Source organism: Oncorhynchus mykiss, chromosome 1, assembly GCF_057628025.1.
Source record: "Oncorhynchus mykiss isolate SJ-2025 chromosome 1, ASM5762802v1, whole genome shotgun sequence".
Taxonomy (NCBI): domain Eukaryota; kingdom Metazoa; phylum Chordata; class Actinopteri; order Salmoniformes; family Salmonidae; genus Oncorhynchus; species Oncorhynchus mykiss.
The window spans coordinates 48,626,469-48,648,225 of NC_143022.1; the positions used below are offsets into that span (position 1 = coordinate 48,626,469).

Consider the following 21,757-nt stretch of genomic DNA (forward strand, 5'->3'; position numbering starts at 1 on the left):
GTCCAGTCTCTTGACCACAAGGTAGACGAAATTCAAGCAAGGGTTGCATTCCAGAGAGACATCAGATTGTAACATTCTCTGTTTCACGGAAACATGGCTCACTCGGGATACGTTATCAGACTCGGTACTGCCACCCGGTTTCTTCACGCATCGTGCTGACAGAAACAAACATCTCTCTGGAAAGAAGAAGGGCGGGGGTGTATGTCTTATGATTAACGAGTCGCAAATCTGACCACGACTCGATTTTGTTGCTCCCAGCCTATAGACAGAAACTAAAACAGGAAACGCCCGTGCTCAGGTCTGTTCAATGCTGGTCCGACCAATCTGATTCCACACTTCAAGATTGCTTCGATCACGTGGACTGGGATATGTTCCGGATAGCCTCAGACAACAACATTGATGTATACGCTGATTCGGTGAGCGAGTTTATTAGCAAGTGCATCGGTGATGTTGTACCCACGGTGACTATTAAAACCTTTCCCAACCAGAAACCGTGGATTGATGGCAACATTCGCACAAAACTGAAAACGCGAACCACTGCTTTTAATCATGGCAAGGCAACCGGAAACATGACCGAATACAAACAGTGTAGCTACTCCCTCCGCAAGGCAATCAAACAAGCTAAGCATCAGTATAGAGACAAAGTAGAGTCGCAATTCAACGGCTCAGACATGAGACCTACAGTGGGGAGAACAAGTATTTGATACACTGCCGATTTTGCAGGTTTTCCTACTTACAAAGCATGTAGAGGTCCATAATTTTTTATCATAGGTACACTTCAACTGTGAGAGACGGAATCTAAAACAAAAATCCAGAAAATCACATTGTATGATTTTTAAGTAATTAATTTGCATTTTATAAAATCGGCAGTGTATCAAATACTTGTTCTCCCCACTGTATGTGGCAGGGTCTACAGTCAATCACGGATTATAAAAAGAAAACCAGCACCGTCGTGGACACTGACGTCTTGCTCCCAGACAAACTCAAACAACTTCTTTGCTCGCTTTGAGGACAATACACTGACCAAACCAAAACCTGCGGGCTCTTTTTCACCGCAGCCAACGTGAGTAAAACATTCAAACTAGTTAACCCTCGCAAGGCTGCCGGTCCAGACAGCATCCCTAGCCGTGTCCTCAGAGCATGCGCAGACCAGCTGGCTGGTGTGTTTACGGACATATTCAATCAATCCCTATCCAAGTCTGCTGTACCCACATGCTCCAAGAGTGCCACCATTGTTCCTGTTCCCAAGAAAGCTAATGTAACTGAGCTAAACGACTGAAAAAAAAGCTTCTATCTCAAGGCCATCAGACTGTTAAACAGCCATCACTAACATTGAGTGGCTGCTGCTTACATACTGACTCAAATCTCTAGCCACTTTAATAATAAAAAATTGGATGTAATAAATGTATCACTAGTCACTTTTAACAATGCCACTTACTAAACTGTTTACATACCCTACATTACTCATCGCATATGTATATACTGTACTCTATACCATCTACTGTATCTCCCTCATCCATATACTTACATGTACATATTCTTATTCATTCCTTTACACTTGTGTGTATTTTTTATTTTTTTATTTCACCTTTATTTAACCAGGTAGGCTGACTTGTGTCCAATCCAAACCGAACCGTTCTGTGCTGGCATGGTTGGAAATACACTAACTGATAAAGACAGGATTGATCTGGACCAGCACAGTACGGCCATAAGTTGACACTACAGAGTGAAAATGTTCTCAATTACAACTGCGACCTGGCCAAGATAAAGCAAAGCAGTGCAACACAAACAACAACACAGAGTTACACATGGAATAAACAAACATGCAGTCAATAATACAATAGAAAACGTCTATATAATGTGTGCAAATGAGGTAGGATAACGGAGGTACGGCAATAAATAGGCCATAGTGGCGAAATAATTACAATATAGCAATTAAACACTGGAGTGATAGATGTGCAGAAGATGAGTGTACAAGTAGAGATACTGGGGTGCAAAGGAGCAAAATAAATAAAATAGATAACAGTATGGGGATGAGGTAGTTGGATGGGCTGATTACAGGAGGGCTATGTACAGGTGCAGTGATCTATGAGCTGCTCGGACAGCTGGTGCTTAAAGCTAGTGAGGGAGATATGAGTCCCCAGCTTCAGTGATTTTTGCAGTTCGTTCCAGTCATTGGCAGCAGAGAACTGGAAGGAAAGGTGGCCGAAGGAGGAATTGGCTAAGGGGGTGACCAGTGAAATATACCTGCTGGAGTGCGTGCTACGGGTGGGTGCTGCTATGGTGACCAGTGAGCTGAGATAAGGCGGGGCTTTATCTAGCAAAGACTTATAGATGACCTGGAGCCAGTGGGTTTGGCGACGAATATGAAGCGAGGGCCAGCCTTCGAGAGCATACAGGTCGCAATGGTGGGTAGTATATGGGGCTTTGGTGACAAAACAGATGGCACTGTGATAGACTGCATCCAATTTGCTGAGTAGAGTGTTGGAGGCTATTTTGTAAATGACATCGCCGAAGTCAAGGATCATTTGGCAGCATGAGTACGTTTGGCAGCATGAGTGATGGATGCTTTGCTGCGAAATAGGAAGCTGATTCTAGATTTCATTTTGGATTGGAGATGCTTAATGTGAGTCTGGAAGGAGAGTTTACAGTCTAACCAGACAGCTAGGTATTTGTAGTTGTCCACATATGCTAAGTCAGAACCATCCAGAGTAGTGATGCTGGGCTGGCGGGCAGGTGTGAGCAGCGATCAGTTGAAGAGATAAGGTAGTTGTTGTGAAATTGTTAGATTACTTGTAAGATATTACTGCAAAATCAGAAATAGAAACACAAGCATTTCGCTACACTCGTATAAACATCTGCTAACCATGTGCATGTGACCAATAACATTTTATTTGACTACAGAGTGAAAATGCACTGACATATCAGATAAGAATAGGTCCATGTGTATGTAAGGTATAGGCATACCGGTCAGATTTTTTTCAGAGAAATTGCCTTCCTCTGATGAACCTGATGGCCCTGGGACATAACATCTTCACTGTTGTCAATACTAGTTATTGAGTCATCAGTCTTGTATCCAACTGTATTGCAGAAAAAAGCATCTTAGATAACGAGAGAGATAACACAAAGTATTTGGACATTTTGATTAGTTATGGATCTGTGCTCCTCTACTTTACATTTTGTTATAATACAAATCATTTGGGATGAAAGTGCAGACTTGCCTGTCTTTGATTTACAAAGCAGATTCACAAGAACTTACAGTATGTGCTGGTGTTGAATGACACTAACTTATGTATACGGTACTGGCAGCCTCGGTGTCTGACATCTAAGGATACAATAATATTAAATTAGTCATGTGCCACTTAGGCAATGGAATATGATTCAACAATCCCCAGTATCCTCATTCTAAACAACTGACAAACCTGAGCTTCAGGATTTATTATTTCCTTTTCAAATCTGGCCTACAAATTGAATTATGTTTCTTATAGAGTTTCCATGCGTCTTCTTAGACTCTGCAGTGCCTGAGTAAAGGAAGACAAGTTTCTAAAAGAATGGTTGACACTTAAAAGAATGACAAGATTGCTCGGCACACAACAAAGGGGATGAGTTGGGGGACACCAATAACTGTTATCATTGACTGATAGAGGTCCTACAAACATATATTACAATTTCCTTTTTTAAGACGACTTTCAAGGTAAAAAAGCAAGTATAAGCATAACATAAGCACATTATACAAGTTCCTGGATGCAACTAAAGCGCATCTGCTTTTATGGATGAACTAAACAAGAAACAGTATGAGTGACATGGCTAAAGGAAGGCATGTGAATTGGCAGTCCTACCTAATTTTACACTTTCCACAATCATAATTCCTGTTGTGGTGTTTCACTCTTTTGAGTGCAAAGCCAAAGTAACTAGCAACTTATTTCTCTTTGGGTAAGAAAGGGTCATAAAAAAAACTGCCAAAACTTCAATAAAATAATTAAATGAGGGGATTTATTTAAATATTTCAGCACACATGCATGCTTATGACTTGACAAAACAGATGTAAAGGAACTGGCTTTTCTAGCTAGCTTGTAAACCAATTCAAGTTACATTGGCAATATTATTGTTCAATGCATGTAACATTGGGTTAACCACAATCATATATTCTGAATCAAAGACATTTTGACCAATTAAGCTAAACTAGCACGCTAACCGTTAGCTAGCACGCTAACCGTTAGCTAGCACGCTAACCGCTAGTTAGCACGCTAATCATTAGCAAGCAGTAAATAAGTATAAGGTAAAAACATGCAAAGTAACAATTGTACATTAATGAATTGTTTGGATGAGCCTACCAATTTCAATCTCATGATGAAGTATATCTGATACAATGCGGCTTTCGGACATTGTCAATGCATGTTGGATTCCACCGAAAGACATAGACATGAGACATGAGCTAACATTAATTACAAATAAAGACAATGGGAACATGCATTGCTTGCCAATACACCACATACCATTTTAGTTAACATATTGGTTAACAGTTTAGTTAATAGCTTACCTTCTTGCATGAATGCGAACGTCTGCAACCATCCTCCTCTTCCTTAAAAAACGTGCTGCACAGCTACTTTTGTTGTGATCATGCTCAGGCAGAGACAGGCTTGCCAGGTCAATTTCACATTTCTAGTAAATCCAGTGAAAACTCCCTTCAAAGCCTGAAAACTATCACAATCTCAGCAGATTACAGGGAAATGAATGGATGAAAAAAAAATATATATCATATATATCATATCATCATTTCGTTTTCAGTTTGTGTAGTGTTCAGTTTTGATTAAAAATATGACGAACACTTACCACGCTGCGTATTGGTCCGATCCTTCCTACTCCTTCTCAGAAGAGGAGGAAGAAAACCGTGACAGTCACCTACATTTCCTTAGACAATTTGGGTTTGTAGATACACCGTCAGTATCAGTGAGGTGTTCAGTGCAGTTACTTGAATGGTCTGTAGACTTGCTGACACAAAAGTAGTTTATGGCAGATTAAGATTCTAACTAGCAACCTAACCTCTCAGCAATCAGGTTCACTACCTGTACACAGACCAATCAGCCTAGTGATATTAACAGCCATCTCTTACTATAGGCACTCAGCTACTCTCACCATCTCTCTTTCTCTCTCATAACAGGCCTTTTTTAAAATGTTATTCACATTTACCCTCCACTAGACCCCTGGTTTCACAAGGTGGAATAAAATGTACTGATAATAAGTGATTTCAGCTTTGTACTGCTGTGAAGACGTAGGCCGTTACATCAGCATTTATCTCTTTGCAAAAAGCCTCAAGAAAACTTCTAATAAACTTGGGTAGCTGATGGATAACTGATGTTCATATCTTAAAGGACAAGTCCCTATAAGCTTTTGTCAGGAATCAGGACTAGGTTAATAAATCCAACGCAACTGCATTGTTTGTTGTTTTAGAAATGGTAGGCTATCTTATGTTAGGCCTAGTTATAAAATTACATTATAGGCCGACACTGTACACTAAAGGCCTATTTTTTTGTCGGATTGGAGAATGTCGTGCAGCAAAACTGCCAAAACATGGCCTGGTCATGGATGAAAGCATCTGTTCAAAATGGGGTAGAACTGAGGGAACATAAGGCGGACCCCAGGATTTCAGCTTCCTGTGTTAGCTGTTGTTCTGCTAGTGAGCGTATACTGAGAGCACACAGCTGATTAACCCCTTCACTGCCGGCCAGAGAAATTGAAATGTATGCAAATGTTTCCCAGTTTATGCAAATACTTGAACCATGACGTGAAACCGTGAAAGAAAGAAGGCCATGTTTCAGTTATGGTGACGCACGATCACATGTAGCCTAACTAACCTAACCTTCTTTCTTGAACCAGTTCTAGAACAATTGATACAGCCATACTGCTCTGCTAAGTCATAGCTTCTCATCATGTTTCTAGAGAGAAACTGGGTACGATGCATGACTGATCTTACACTGCAATATGAGTCTTTGCACTGCCCCCCATATACATCTCTACAAAAATGTGGTGACACCTCTTAAACTTGATGGATATCTTTATAATGCAAGTAAGCTTTGGGCTTTGGTGGAGAGAATGCGTTTCGGAATTAACCTTAGACAACAATACATAAGTTGCCAAAAAGTATTTATTATGATGGACTGTGAAAAACCCAATGTACTGTGTGAGAGCAGATATGACATTTTCTGTCATTTAAATAGTTGAGGCTGTGTGTAAGTTTAGATGGTGTTCAAGGTGCAAATTGTTCAACCTCCTTTCGTTACAGACCTTTAGTGCCCCCTTGTGGAATATCACCTGTCGTTACATGGGGATCAACATTTGTTTGTGATGGTTGCAAAAACAACATGGGTAATGTTAGAATAAAATCATGCTGAGGAAGCTTTATTCAAATGATGTAGGATGAGACACAAAGTGTCGTACAGTGTCAGGCTTCAGATCAAAAGAAAAACGATACAGTCACTGCCTCGCAGTCCAACCAACGGTATTTTAAACTAAGCACAGTTTGAAAGCTGTGAAATGTCAGTCACATTTCACAAATGTAAGGCAACACTACATATATTCCAGATAAAGGGGTCATTTTTATTTGTATAAATGGAAGATTTATATAAGCATTGTGTTATGTGGCACTATCCAGGTCTTTCTTGCATAAGTGGGTTATTTTGGCAAGAGAGACCTGGTTACTGTGTAACCCAGCAGTTATATTAAATCTGCAGCTGTCTGCTTCCCTTACATGTGCAAGTTGAGACAGGGCCTCTTGACTCAAGCGAAGAAACCTTTGGCCAAATATTACGACAAACAAGCCTATTGGTCAGAAAATGTTGTTCAGCATTCTCGCATTTCATAAACACTGTGTTTGGATATATCCTCATTTCAAATGCTGTAGTACAAATAGTTCCACCTTAGAATTTGTCAGTGTTGCTATACATTGAAAACGTGAAGAATTATGACATTAAATTGTGAGTCAGATGTGCCACCTTCGGATTAATAAAAATTTGAATCGGAAATTAATTTATATTAGTCTGCTCAGCACTTACCTCTACTCTTTGGTCAACAAATCAACCAATCCAATGAAGAAATAAACATTCTACTAAAAGGGAATACTTCATAGCTCACAAGAAACGAACAACACCCCACAGATAATTTTCAACTGCAATAAAACTTTATAGAAACAGAATTCTTTGGAACATGGTGATGATAAATTAACATTTGCCTAACTAGAATAACAAGTGGATTAATATTAATCTCTAGTTGATACTGAGGGACATATTATATCATCACACCAGCGTACTAGATACTGGATACTCCTAAGGGGTTGAAGCAGTCCATCTTCAGGAAGAGAACACTGTTCGAGAAGCTCCACACCCCAGGGATGAAAGTACTTTGACATCTTGTGGCTCCTGTTGGGTCTCATAGGAAAAGTCTGTTCCAAAAGTACTTCCGACAGTAGCTGCTGCTGCTCATGCACAACAGCCTGGATCGGTGGGCGCTGGTTCATTTCTGTCACCTGCCCTTTGTGGTTCGGGGTTGATAGGGCAATGGAGGTACTAGGATGGCAGGCAGGGCAGACGCTGGGATGATGCTGGCTGATCCTCTCTGGCCATGGGAGGCAATGAGGTCTCAATAGGGCTCCTGATTGGCGCAGCGGTATAAGGCACTGGTCCCATAGGGTGGCTCACAATTGGCCCAGTGTCGTCCGGGTTAGGGTTTGGCCGGGGTAGGTCGTCATTGTAAATAAGAATTTATTCTTAACTAACTACACAATTTAAATAAAGGTTAAAAAAAATAAAGATATGTTTGTGTGTGTGTGTGTGTGTGTGCGCGACCCCTTACAACTGTCTTTGTTCCATCTCTTCAGAAAGAGACTCTTCATCCACCTCCAAGATCGAGGGCAGTGATGGAGAGACACACACTGGGAAGAAAGGCCCAGACTTAAAGTTAACGTCCCAGTGAATGGGCTTCACTCTCTTCCTGCGCCCTCGTTGGCTATTCTCCCATTCACGCTTGGCCTTGGCACGGGAGGCGGGCATGTGCCCCCGCTTGATAGGAGGCTGTTCTGCCAGTGGGACCAAGGGGGTCAAGGGGATTTCAAAGGGGCACTTCTCACCCGCCTGCACAGCTCTCCTACTGGTCAATAAGGGGGAGTGGTCGGTGCGACCTGTGTGGCTGGGCGTAGGTCTGGGCAGGAGGTGACAGCCATCATCTCCGCCTACGTTAGCTGGGTGGCAGACTAAAGGTGGACCACAGAGGAACAACCTCTCAGTGCTACTGAATGACAGGGGCTCAGAGGGTAATATGATTTGTTTGTCACCCAGTTGTTCTGGTAGCTGCTGGTCCAGCATAGCAGACCGGATCTGTAAGAGCTGGATCCTCTTCGACACACTCCGTGATCTGGCGTTGGCAGGCCGGGCTGGCACTGGGGAGGCAGGTGGGGCAGGCACTCTGCACTCAGGCTGGAAGGAACCGGAGAAGCAGATGGAGTAGGCACCAGAAGGTTAGGTACATAGCTGACCATCAGGGCAGGTGAGGCTGACACTGCAATTGTTGGCAGCACAGGGAAAGAATTGGTGCTCTCCATCCTACCCATGGAGTTTATAAGCTCTAAAGTCTGGTTAGGGAACCTCAGAGTGCTGCCATCAGTATTTCTTGTTATCCTAGCTATCCCGGTCTTGGGTCGAGCCAGGCTTCTGCTGGCCTGGACCTCCGGCTGGAGGACATCCACAGGAGAACATGGCGGCTGCAAGAGGCTGCCGTCGGACAGAGACCGTCTGGCCTGACCAGGAGGAGAGCAGGGCCTTTGTTCCTGGATGTTAGACCTCTTGAGAGGATTGGCCTGGATCCTGACCTTAGACTGGCTGCATGGAGTCCCAGATAAAGGAGCCACTAGCATTTTTTTAGCATTGTTGTCAAAATCTGTCTGGTGGCCACAGATTTGTTTAATCCTGCATAACTGACTGTATGGTTGACCATTCTTGAGGGGAAGGGGATGCATACTATTCACACATAGCAAGATATTACAGTCTGTGGGCTTTGTGTATAAGTCTGTGTGTAATGTCATTCTCTTTGATGATCTATAAGTCCAGGTAGTTTATTTTTCTCTCATCAGTCTGCATGGTGATTTTGAGGTATTCAGAGCTCCTGTTTAGTAGAGTTTGGAATTCATTTAGTTCCTGCTGACTTCCTTCCCAGAGCACAAAGACATCATCTATGTATCTCTTCCATAGGATGACTTAAGAAACTTTCCCTGCAGAAGGCACAGTGATGCAGAAACGTTGGCAAATACCCAATAAATTACTGGGAGTTTATATACGGAGTGAGCGACTTTATTTTGACAGTTAATAATTTATTTCCCCACACAAACACATTTTTCTGGGTGTGCGCCAGCTCATATTTTTTAATCTGCTTAAGTCCTTTACACCACTGAAAATAACACACATATAGGAGTGTACATATGGAGTGTGCAACTTTCTTTATTTTGATATAAAGTATTTAAGTAAAAATATTTTAAAGTACTGTATCTGCACATTATTAGTTATGGGGCAGCAGGGTAGCCTAGTGGTTAGAGTGGTGGACTTGTCACCGAAAGGTTGCAAGTTCAAATCCCTGAGCTGACAAGGTACAAATCTGTCATTCTGCCCCTGAACAGGCAGTTAACCCACTGCTCCTAGGCCATCATTGAAAATAGGAGTTTGTTCTTAACTGACTTGCCTAGTTAAATAAATTTATGTTTTTGACATATTTTACATTTACTTAACAACATTACTAACGAATATGATGTACTTTTTACTCAATACATTTTCCCTGACCCCCAAAAGTACTCATTACATTGTGAATGCTTAGCAGGACAGAAAATTGTCCAATTCCCACACTTATCAAGAGAACATCCCTGGTCATCCCTACTGCCTCTGATCTGGCGGACTCACTAATCACTAAACACAAATTCTTTGTTTTTAAATGATGTCTGAGTGTGACCATGGCTATCTGATTTGCTTAATTTAACGACTTTTAAATTCATACTTTTACTTTTGATACTTAAGTATATTTAAAACCAAATACTTTTAGACTTTTACTCAGGTAGTATCTTATTGGCTGACTTTCACTTTTATTTGAATCAAGGTAACTTTACTTTTACTCAAGTATGATAATTGGGACTTCTGGAAATGGCTAAGCTCTAACAAGACGTGTCTGCGTAGCGTCCTCAAACTTTCGAACCTGTTTAAGGCATTTGAGATGGTTTACCTGTTCGTCAATAGTGAGTTGGAAGTTAAAACATCTATTGTATCGCCAAAGCAAAAGATGCCCAATATGTCAAAGCCTCAGACGAGGCATGTAAAAATGCCCCTCTCTGACAGCCCTTCTTCGGATTCGGCAGATGCTAGCTCGGAAGAAGCACCAGCATGGTTCAGAATGGAGATGGACGAGGGTATAACAAAAATCCAAGAGACACTTTCTGAACACCTCAGCAAAATTTATGTACTGGTCGATAAACTCCACGAAGAACAGATAGTCACAAAGGGACGAGTGACAAAGTTAGAAAAAGCCCATGCTGACCACCAGGCTGCCATCCTGGACGTCCGCGAGGAAGTGGACCAAAAATACAAGAAGTTAGAAGACTCTAAACTCGAGGAGAAATTTGATTATTATGAAGATTTCCAAAGGCGCTCAAATTTGAGACTTCAAGGTTTCCCCAGAGGCCGTGGTGGGAAGAGACGCAATCTGCTTTCTACAGGAATGGATTCCCAAAATTATGGATCTACCCCCTCCCGTGCACCCACTGGAGATCGAGAGGGTCCATCGCACCCTACGGAGGCAGCTGCCTGGCCAGGTTGCACCCAGGGCATTTGTCATTACATTTCTACACCAGAACACTGTTCGCATCCTGTCTGCTGCCCGAGCAAAGGGAGAGCTCAAGTATGGAGATGCCAGAATCATGATCTTTCCGGATCTTTCTCCCACACTACACAAGAGGAGGATGGCTTTCTCCCTACTGAAGAGACTTCTACGTCAGGCTGGCTTGGCATACGACCTGAGCTACCCAGCGACTTTGTGGATCGAAACCAAGAATGGTGAGCGCACATTTGACTCTGTGAAGATGGCTGAAACATACATAAGGAAAGAACTTCCTGACTTGTTCACGTCTACTACATCCCGAGGAACTGTCTTTTGAACTTGGAAACAGTGGATAGTGAACTGTTAGCACATGATGAAACAACAAAATTACTCGTATGATCAACTGGCTGGCTGGCTGGCTGGCTGGCTAGATGGCTAGCGTGATAATGACTAGCGAGGTAAAGTTAGATCATAGCTAATGTTGGCTGTGCTACTTAGCCAGCTCGCTAAGTTTACATGGGTGTAGCTATAGCTACTATATGTCCACACTATGCCAGGTAGTTACATTTTCTCTGTATACTTTTGTTTAATGCAGAGAGGTCCAGTAGGGTTTGTTTAAATAGTTATAACTCAGGAGGATGGTTATTGTTTAACTACTTGTCCCTATTTTATATTTGAGAGATCGTCAGTTAAAGGTTTTAATTTATACATCACAGCTTGATGTCTTTTTCCTGACCTGCTGGGGTACGTTTGTGGTCATCGCTTTTGTTGCCTCGCAGCACAGGTCTCAGGGCGCATTGGGGAATGCCGATTGGTTGACATTTGGGTGTGCTTGTAGGCTCTGTTGGTGACTATGAACGCATACAAGGTTTTTGTTGTTGTTGTTGAGAAATGCTCAAGTGGGGCAAAATAGTCCGGTCATTATTGTTGTAATCAAATTGTATTTTGTTACTTGACTAACAATATTTTTATGCTACAAGGAACAGTCAATGTACTTCTACTTCCATATACATATAATTTAGAATTAACCTAATTAGAGCGATGCTATGCATAGCAGGTACATCTAGTTTAAAGACTAGCATCTAAGGATATGGGTTCTGTCACTCCCTAGTTGGGGAGGGGGTTGGGTAGGTTTGTGGTAGGGTCAGGGTATTAGCTCACGAGATGTTTACTACTTTAAACTTTCATAATTTTATTTGTTACAAGTTGTATACACTCAATACAATTTTGTTTTTCCTTTTCCCTATTTCTTATTTTCTTTAAAGATGTCTGCACCTAATAACTATACTTTTATGACACTTAACATTAGGGGTACTAAATGCCCAGTCAAGCGCAAACGCATTCTGAATGATCTAAAGCAGCATAAGGTTGATATAGCTCTTCAGGAGACACAAAGCTAAAATGTTAAAAGTAGAAATGAAACACTTTGGACTCGTAGACTTATGGACATTTCACAACCAAAAGGTTAAAGAATATTCATTTTACTCCCCTGTCCATAACAATTACTCTAGAAGAGACTTATTTCTTATTCCTGCAGCCAGGGGAAGTTTAACTACTGGGTGTAAGTACTTACCAAGATGTATATCAGATCATTCTGCCCTGCTGGCTTCAGTACCCGTCAGTAGAGCACAGCCACCCTCAAGAAGATGGAGGTTTGGCACATATTTACTAAATAATCCCACATTTGTAACATTTCTGAACACTCATATAGACATAATTTTTAACAACTCTGCCTCCTCCCTAATTTTATGAGAAGCTCTCCTTGCATATCTGAGGGGGCAAATCATATCCTTTAGTTCAGATGCTCGTAAAATGTATAAGGCTCAAGTAGATTCGTTGGAGAATGAAATTACAGATCTGGAAAATGAACATAGTGTAACATTTGACGACTCAACTCTACAAAAATTAGACTCAAAGCGATTGGAATATAACACCCTGACGACCCATGAAGTGGAAAATGCTCTCAGGAGAACAAAACAAAACCACTACGAACATGGAGATAAAGCAGGAAAGTTGCTTCCTGGCCAGATAAGACGAGAGGATGCTAGTAGAGTTATTAGCTCTATTAAGCTACCCAGTAACACAGTTGTTCACAGTCCTGAGGAAATTTATCCAGTCTTCAGGGAGTTTTATGAAACATTGTACAAGTCATGAGTTTTTGAACAAACTCAATTTACAAACTTTAATGATGAGGATAGAGAGCACTTGGAGAAAGAGATTACATCAAAGGAAATTAGGGAATCCATTTTCAACACTGCTGGGGGAAAATCACCAGGGTTAGACGGATTCCCTATTGAATTCTATCAGTCGTTTTTACCCAAACTAATTGAGCTTCTTTACAGTAAGTTTAATTATGCCATAGAGACAGAAAAGCTCCCAGACACTGATCACAGTTTTGTTAAAACCTGGGAAAGATCCTATGCTTTGTGGGTCGTATAGACCAATATCTATCTCTATTGAACACTTCATATAAGATTCTTGTGAAACTCATTGCTCTTAGACTGGATAAGGTTCTACCGGACTTGGTTGATATGGACCAAACAGGCTTTGTAAGAAACCGCTCATCTCCTGATAATATCAGAAGATTATTTAATATTATGCATTATGTGTAGAGAATGACCAAGAATCTGTAGTGGCGGCTTCATTAGATGCGGAACAAGCTTTTGACCGCATAGAATGGAACTACCTGTTAGAAGTTTTACAGAGGATGAATATTGGACCTAAGTATGTAGGTCTGGTTAGATTACTGTACAAATGTCCGGTAGCTCAGATCCTGACTAATGGAAACATTTCCTCACAGTTCTCCCTATCATGTGGCATAAGACAGGGTTGTCCCACTAGTCTGCTCCTATTTTCTTTGGCTATAGAGCCACTGGCAGAAGCTTTTAGATCTCATCCATCCATGGTGTTTGTATAGGTGGGCGTGAACATCTGGTCTCGCTATATGCCGATGACATTTTGCTTTACCTCACTAAACAAGAAATTTCACTCCAAACATTAGTTGACATCCTGAAAGAATATGGAACCTTTTCAGGATATAAAAAAAAAATTGCAGAATATAATTATGCCTTTTAACAGGGCAGCTATGCAGAACCCAATCTTAGACCACACTTTTTCTTGGAAACCACAGAAAATAACATATCTTGGATTGCAAATTCCTTCTGAAACTATTAAGACATATTAACTGAACTATACTCCACTTCTCAAAAAGGTTGGGGAAGAATTGGATAGATGGCGGGATTTACCAATTTCTCTTATTGTGCGGGTCAATTGTGTAAAGATGAATATATTACCAAAATTCTTGTACCTTTTTCAAACTTTGCCCTTTCCTTTTCCCAAAGTATTTTTCTAACAACTTAATAGGAAGATTTCTTCATTTCTGTGGAAAGGGAAACCCTCCAGAGTGAAACACAACTTTATGCAAACCATACTCAGAAGGAGGACTCACTCTACCTGACTTCCAGTTGTATTACTGGGCATCTCAGTTAAACTGTGTGGATATGGCAAGATACAACAACAAGTTCACCCTCTGGGAGACAGACAGAGGAGGAGTGTCTGACCCCTGCTACATTGGCATCTATACCTTATATTAGCCCACCTAAAGCTTTGCTAGGTCTCATAAACAACCCTTTCATTAAAAACACTTTAAATATATGGATTGAAGTCTGTAAACAAACAGAAGAGCTTAGATCTATATATGAACAAACACCTTTCTATAATAACCACATCTTACCCAAAGCCCTGAGAGATGGTATTACATTTTCTTGGTTCAACAAAGGAATTAAAACATTTGGTAATCTCTATGGAGAAGGTGAACAACTATCCTTTCAACAACTGGCATCTCATTTTAAGTTACCTCAAACTATTTTCTTCAAGTACCTACAGGTTAGGCATTATATTTACCACTCAGCAGGGAGGTAGGATTCAGCCCATGTGTAAACCTAAAACTGATAAACTGTGGCTGGAGAGGAAAGGGGTAAAAGGTTTCATTTCCTACATGTACTCGAGGCTTCAAGCTCTGTCGGGGAATGATGAACCTCTGAAAGCTTGCATGAAGTGGCATGATGACCTTGGTCTCATATTTGAGGATGAGAAATGGGGAAAGCTCTTTTTAGATGCTCAGCGTCTTTCATTTAACACAAGGCACAAGTTGATGCAATTCCATTTTTTACATAGGGTCTACTTTACACCAGAGAGACTGTACAAGATCACTTCTAAATATTTAACATTTTGCCCAAGGTGTAAAACGGGAGTGTGCACAGTTATGTATATGTTGTTGTCCTGCACTGAACTAAGCAATTATTGGAAAGACATTATTCAGATCTTATCACAGGTCACTAACATGACGGTACCACTAGATCCTTCCCTTATTCTTCTTGGAGATGATTCTGTTCTACCAGTTAATATTTGTAGCAAAACCAGATTCATTCAATTGGCAGTCATTGCAGCCAATAAATGCACAGCTATTATATGGAAGAGTGACACTCCGCCAAGCAAGCAGATGTGGCTAAAAGAACTATCTTTCTATATTCCATCTGAAAGAATAAAATACAATTGACGTAATAAACCCTTTGAATTTACTGATGTCTGGGGGGACTTTCAGTAGTTTCTAGAGACGTCACCTTAGCTGCCTCATTACTACTTTCTTCATGAATCTATTATTATTATTTGTTTTTGTGTTGAATCATTTATTTTCTAGCATGGAATGTGAAGGTCATTCTGTTTCTTTTTTTGTTGTTAATCAGTGAAGTTAATACCGGTAGAGGGGAGGGAGGGGGGTGTTCCTGTGTTGGGGAGGGAAGGGTTTTGCACAATGTGCTCCCATGCAGCATGTTGTTTTGTTTAGGTGGAAGGAATAACGGGGCATTATCTGTATCATATTCTGATGAATGTTAAAATTGTTTAAAAAAAGAAGAAATGCCAATAAATGTATTGTAAAAAAAAAAGTATGTCAATTGAGTACTTTTTCCACCACTGGTTATTTACATTTTAGTCATTGAGCATACGGTCACACTGGTCAACCGTGGGAATCGCACCCACAACCCTGGTGACTAAACCACACTGCTTCATCAAACAGCAGAACCAAATGACCTGGTTTGAAGTTGAGATGACATGGTGCAAGTGATCAGTGCCGTTCGAGATTCTACATTGACTACAGCAATTGTGAATATCTCCACAGATCTCCTCAACCTACAGTAGGTATGCTATCTTGAACATGCACATTTTATATGATTAACTTGACATATGAATGAATACATGTATAGTTATAGTAACCTCAAAATGTGGCCATGGATCTGTTACTTATTTTAAGGTTGAATAAATACTGTTACATTAGTTTGTAATAGGGCCTTAACTTTAGGCTATTTACTATATTACAAAAGTCAAATTGAATTGTGTTTAGTTGACAAAGCAACCAAATATCAACATTTAAATGATATATTTACTGCTTGGATACTTCAATCTAAGACACTGGCTTAATTCCATTCTTTAACTTTCATTAACAGGCTATTTGTTGTATTTCAAAAGTGAAATTGAAATGTGTTTGGTCGACAACATCAATTTAGGCATCAGACATGTCACTTCCCCTATTGACGGTGCCAATACCAAATGGAGCCAAAATATTGTGGGTTTAGCGTTGACTCAAAACGAATGCACGACAGGAAAACACACACAACTACTACTATTATAGTATAGAAGTCAAAATACCTGTAGATATGTTCCTACTTGGACATAATCAAAAACATTGACAGCACAGTGATTCTCGTTCTAAGAGGATGCTCTAATAAATAAATAATTGCGATAGTCAGATTTATTTGAGTACTGGGAATTTATTTGTCGTGCATATATGCTCATAAGTTGAATATGAAACTAAAATCGTGAATGTTTTTCAAAGGCGTCTGTGTGGCGTCAGCTGCGAACATTCCACACAGATGTTCAATGAGCGATCGAGTTCAACTAAACTCACTAGGCCTACTCTCATTTTAATACATTCAAAACCACTCTACTGTAATGAAAATAAAAGCCAATAAACTGAATAATTACTGTCAAACGATTTCTATTTCTATTCAATTGTTGAATTAGGCATATTGTACTTAATTTGACATTTCATGCCTATTCAAGTGGTTTTGACAAACTTTTATGATGTGGACGGCTACTATGTCATAATGTACATGATGTCATAATGAAGCATTCTTTTGTTAAAAAAAGACATTCCATAGACAGGTCATTGATGCTCTTCCTGAACTGAGGTAGGACCTAATAATCTCAAATACACTACTTTTATCTTATGATAACTTTATTTGATCAATAACTGTAAGAAAAACTTATGTTTTGCGATGTGTGACAAAAAAAGTATTTTATTAAACTAGGTATTGTGGTCTTGTGTTTCTGTTTTCAAGAATATATTGTTGAAACTGTATAGTCAAATCCTACGTGTGCAAATGATCTGGAAGTCCAAATTGAAGGTAGGCCTTAGTCTGTGAATCTTTCATTTTTATGAATTTGTGAACATTTTGTCAGGAATGTCCTTTGAAAGTGGAAAAACACTAGTTCATAAAAACAACTGATCAAATTCTATTGTAATATATGTAATTTATTCTATATTCTTATTCTCAAACATGTTGTTTGCTCTTCCACTGTGACCCTCACAGCCATGAAAGACAGAGGGAAGTCCATGACTAGGACACAAGAGACCAGTCAGAACAGTTCTGAGAACAGCCTGACAGACATCCTCAGTGTCCGGTGTGCCAGTGATATTGTCCTACAGCCAATGCCACCAGGGAGAAAGAATAGCCGATCCCACTTCCACAACATGGATGTGACTAAAGAGAGGGCTGACATGGGAAGGCTTCCATTGGCCACTCCACCCATCAGGCTCCCAATGCTCACTGTGACCTCTCTCAATGCCCAAAGTAACAAAAACATCCTCAAGGTGCCTCGCATGCCTCGTCTGCAGATGGAGGGACAGATGGGTAGCAAGCGTCTGGGTCCGGTTAAAACCAAAACCGGAGGGAGCACATTTACCTCCAGCCACAAGAAGGAGCCAGAGGTTAAATCCAGCAGACCACGGACACCAGGAAGCATCCCTAGGAGGCCCAATTTATGCTACACTGCAGCCAAGGCAGTAGCTCCTTTATCTGGGACTCCATGCAGCCAGTCTGAGGTGAGGATCCAGGCCAATCCTCTCAAGAGGTCTAACATCCAGGACCAAAGGCCCCGCTCTCCTCCTGCTCAGGCCAGACGGTCTCTGTCCGACGGCAGCCTCTTGCAGCCGCCATGTTCTCCTGTGGATATCCTCCAGCCGGAGGTCCAGGCCAGCAGAAGCCTGGCTCGACCCAAGACCGGGATAGCTAGGATAACAAGACATACAGATGGCAGCACTCTGAGGTTCCCTAACCAGACCTTAGAGATTATAAACTCCATGGGTAGGAGGGAGAGCACCAATTCTTTCCCTGTGCTGCCAACCATTGCAGTGTCAGCCTCACCTCCCCTGATGGCCATCCCATTGCCTACCCCAATGGTCAGCCATGTGCCTGACCTTCTGGTGCCTACTCCATCTGCATCTCCGGTTCCTTCCAGCCGAGTGCCTGCCCCACCTGCCTCCCCAGTGCCAGCCCGGCCTGCCAACGCCAGATCACGGCGTGTGTCGAAGAAGATCCAGCTATTACAGATCCGGTCTGCTATGCTGGAACAGCAGCGACCAGAACAACTGGGTGACAAACAAATCATATTACCCTCTGAGCCCCTGTCCTTCAGTAGCACTGAGAGATTGTTCCTCTGTGGTCCACCCTTAGTCTGCGGAGATGATGGCTGTCACCCCCTGACCAGAACTTCGCCCAGCCACACAGGTCGCACCGACCACTCCCCTTTATTGACCAGTAGGAGAGTCGTGCAGGTGGGTGAGAAGTGCCCCTTTGATACCCTCTTGACCCCCTTGGTCCCACTGGCAGAACAGCCTCCTATCAAGCGGGGGCACATGCCCGCCTCCCGTGCCAAGGCCGAGCGGGAATGGGAGAATAGCCAACGAGGGCGCAGGAAGAGAGTGGGGCCCATTCACTGGGACGTTAACTTTAAGTCTGGGCCTTTCTTCCCAGTGTGTGTCTCTCCATCACTGCCCTCGATCTTGGAGGTGGATGAAGAGTCTGTCTGAAGAGATGCAGCAAAGCCAGTTGTAAGGGGTCGCACACACACGCACACCTTCATTTTATTTATTTTTTACCTTTTTTTAAATTGTGAAGTTAGTTAAGAACAAATTCTTATTTACAATGATGACCTACCCCGGCTAAACCCTGACCCGGACGACACTGGGCCAATTGTGAGCCGCCCTATGGGACCAGTGCCTTATACCGCTGCGCCAATCAGGAGCCCTATTGAGACCTCATGGCCTCCCATGGACCAGAGAGGATCAGCTAGCATCTGCCCTGCCTGCCATCCTAGTACCTCCACTGCCCTTTCAACCCCAAACCACAAAGGGCAGGTGACAGAAATTATCCAGCGCCCACCGATCCAGGCTGTTCTGCATGAGCAGCAGCAGCTACTGTCGGAAGTACTGTTGGAACAGACTTTTCCTATGAGACCCAACAGGAGCCACAAGATGTCAAAGTACTTTCATCCCTGGGGTGTGGAGCTTCTCGAACAGTGTTCTCTTCCTGAAGATGGACTGCTTCAACTCCTTAGGAGTATCCAGTATCTAGTACGCTGGTGTGATGGTGGAATATGTCCCTCAGTATCAACTAGAGATTAATATTAATCCACTTGTTATTCTAATAAGGCAAATGTTAATTTATCATCACCATGTTCCAAAGAATTCTGTGTCTATAAAGTTTTATTGCTGTTGAAAATGATCTGTGGTGTGTGTTGTTGGTTTCTTGTGAGCTATGAAGTATACCCTTTTAGTAGAATGTTTATTTCTTCATTGGATTTGTTGATTTGTTGACCAAAGAGAAGAGGTAAGTGCTGACCAGACTAATATAAGTGAAGTGATTCAAATTTGTATTAATCCGAAGGTGGCACATCTGACTCACACCTTAGTGTCATAATTCTTCACGTTTTCAATGTATAGCAACACTGACAAATTCTAAGGTGGAACTATTTGTACTACAGCATTGGAAATGAGGATCTATCCAAACACAGTGTTTATGAAATGCGAGAATGCTGAACATCATTTTCTGACCAATAGGCTTGTTTGTCGTAATATTTGGCCAAAGTTCTCTTCGCTTGAGTCAAGAGGCCCTGTCTCAACTTGCACATGTAAGGGAAGCAGACAGCCGCAGATGAAATATAACTGCTGCGATAACCAGGTCTCTTTTGCCAAAAGAAAAATACCTGGATAGTGCCACATAAGACGACGCTTATATAAATTATTCCTTTAATACGAATAAAAATGACCCCTTTATCTGGAATAGATAACATTTACTTAGCCTTCAAACTGTGCTTAGTTTAAAATACTGTTGATTGGACTGCAAGGCAGTGACTGTATCGTTTTTCTTTTGATCTGAGGCCTGACACTGTACGACACTTTGTGTCTCATCCTCCGTCATTTGAATAAAGCTTCCTCAGCATGATTTTATTCTAACATTATCCATGTTTTTTTTTTTCAACCCTCAAAAACAAATGTTGATCCCCATGTAACGACACGTGTTATTCCACAGGGGGGCACTAAAGGTCTGTAACGAAAGGAGGTTGAAGACTTTGGACCTTGAACACCATCTAAACTTACACACAGCCTCAACTATTTAAATGACAGAAAATGTCATATCTGCTCTCACACAGTACATTAATAGATGATGATCCCTTTGGTTTTTCACAGTCCATCATAATAAATACTTTTTGGCAACGTATGTATTGTTGTCTAAGGTTCATTCCGAAACGCATTCTCTCCACCAAAGCCTACTAGCATTATAAAGATATCACTCAAGTTTAAGAGGTGTTACCACATTTTTGTAGATATTTATATGGGGGCCAGCGCAAAGACTCACATTGCACTGTAAGATCAGTCATGCATCGTACCCAGTCTCTCTCCAGAAACATGCATGAGAAAGCTATGACTCAGCAGAGAAGTATGTCTTAATCAATTGTTCAAGAAAGAAGAGCGAGAGATAGAGACAAAGCATAGAAGGATGTTGGGTAACATATGAACACTTTCCATCATACTCTCAGGAAGGTTAGGTAAGTTAGGCTACATGTGATTGTGCGTCACCATAACTGAAACACAGCCTTCTTTCTTTCAGTATTTTCCATAAACTAGGAAACATTTGCATACATTTCAATTTCCCTGGCCGGCACTAAAGGGGTTAATCAGCTGTGTGCTCTTAGTTTACGCTCACTAGCAGAATACGTCTGCCACAGATGCTGCGTTAAGGTGACTATTCTATCACAGAGAGGACTGACAACCAGAGGTGTTTCCAAAGGCCAACAACAGAGCAGGTTACAGAAGCTTCAAACCTAACCCCCGCCCCCCCCCACACACACACACACAGTCTTGTATTTGTAACCAATTTAGGATTCCTCACAAATACATACCTTTTGAGGACCATGCTTTCCAGACATCATAGAAGCACAGAAATTACACTCATGAGTTAGAAAAAAAATCAATTATGAGGAAATCACGTAAAGTTGCTGACTCCTTGAAAAAAGTTAACTTGAAATTTTAACAACTACTTGAGACCATACATTGCAAATCAAATCAGTCTCATACACATGGTTAGCAGATGTTTATGCGAGTGTAGCGAAATGCTTGTACGATTCTAGTTCCAACTGTGCAGAAATATCTAACAAGTAATCTAACAATTTCACGACAACTACCTTATACACAAATGTGTAAAGGAATATTTAAGAATACGTACATATAAATATAAGGATGAGCGATGGCCGAACGGCATAGGCAAGATGCAGTAGACGGTATAGAGTACAG

At 41.4% G+C, this 21,757-nt stretch overlaps 1 pseudogene; it reads left to right on the forward strand.

Moving 5' to 3' along the window:
• The first annotated feature begins 17,497 nt into the window (after positions 1 to 17,497).
• LOC149985535 (uncharacterized) lies at positions 17,498 to 19,019 on the forward strand (annotated as a pseudogene).
• The last annotated feature ends 2,738 nt before the right edge of the window (positions 19,020 to 21,757 follow it).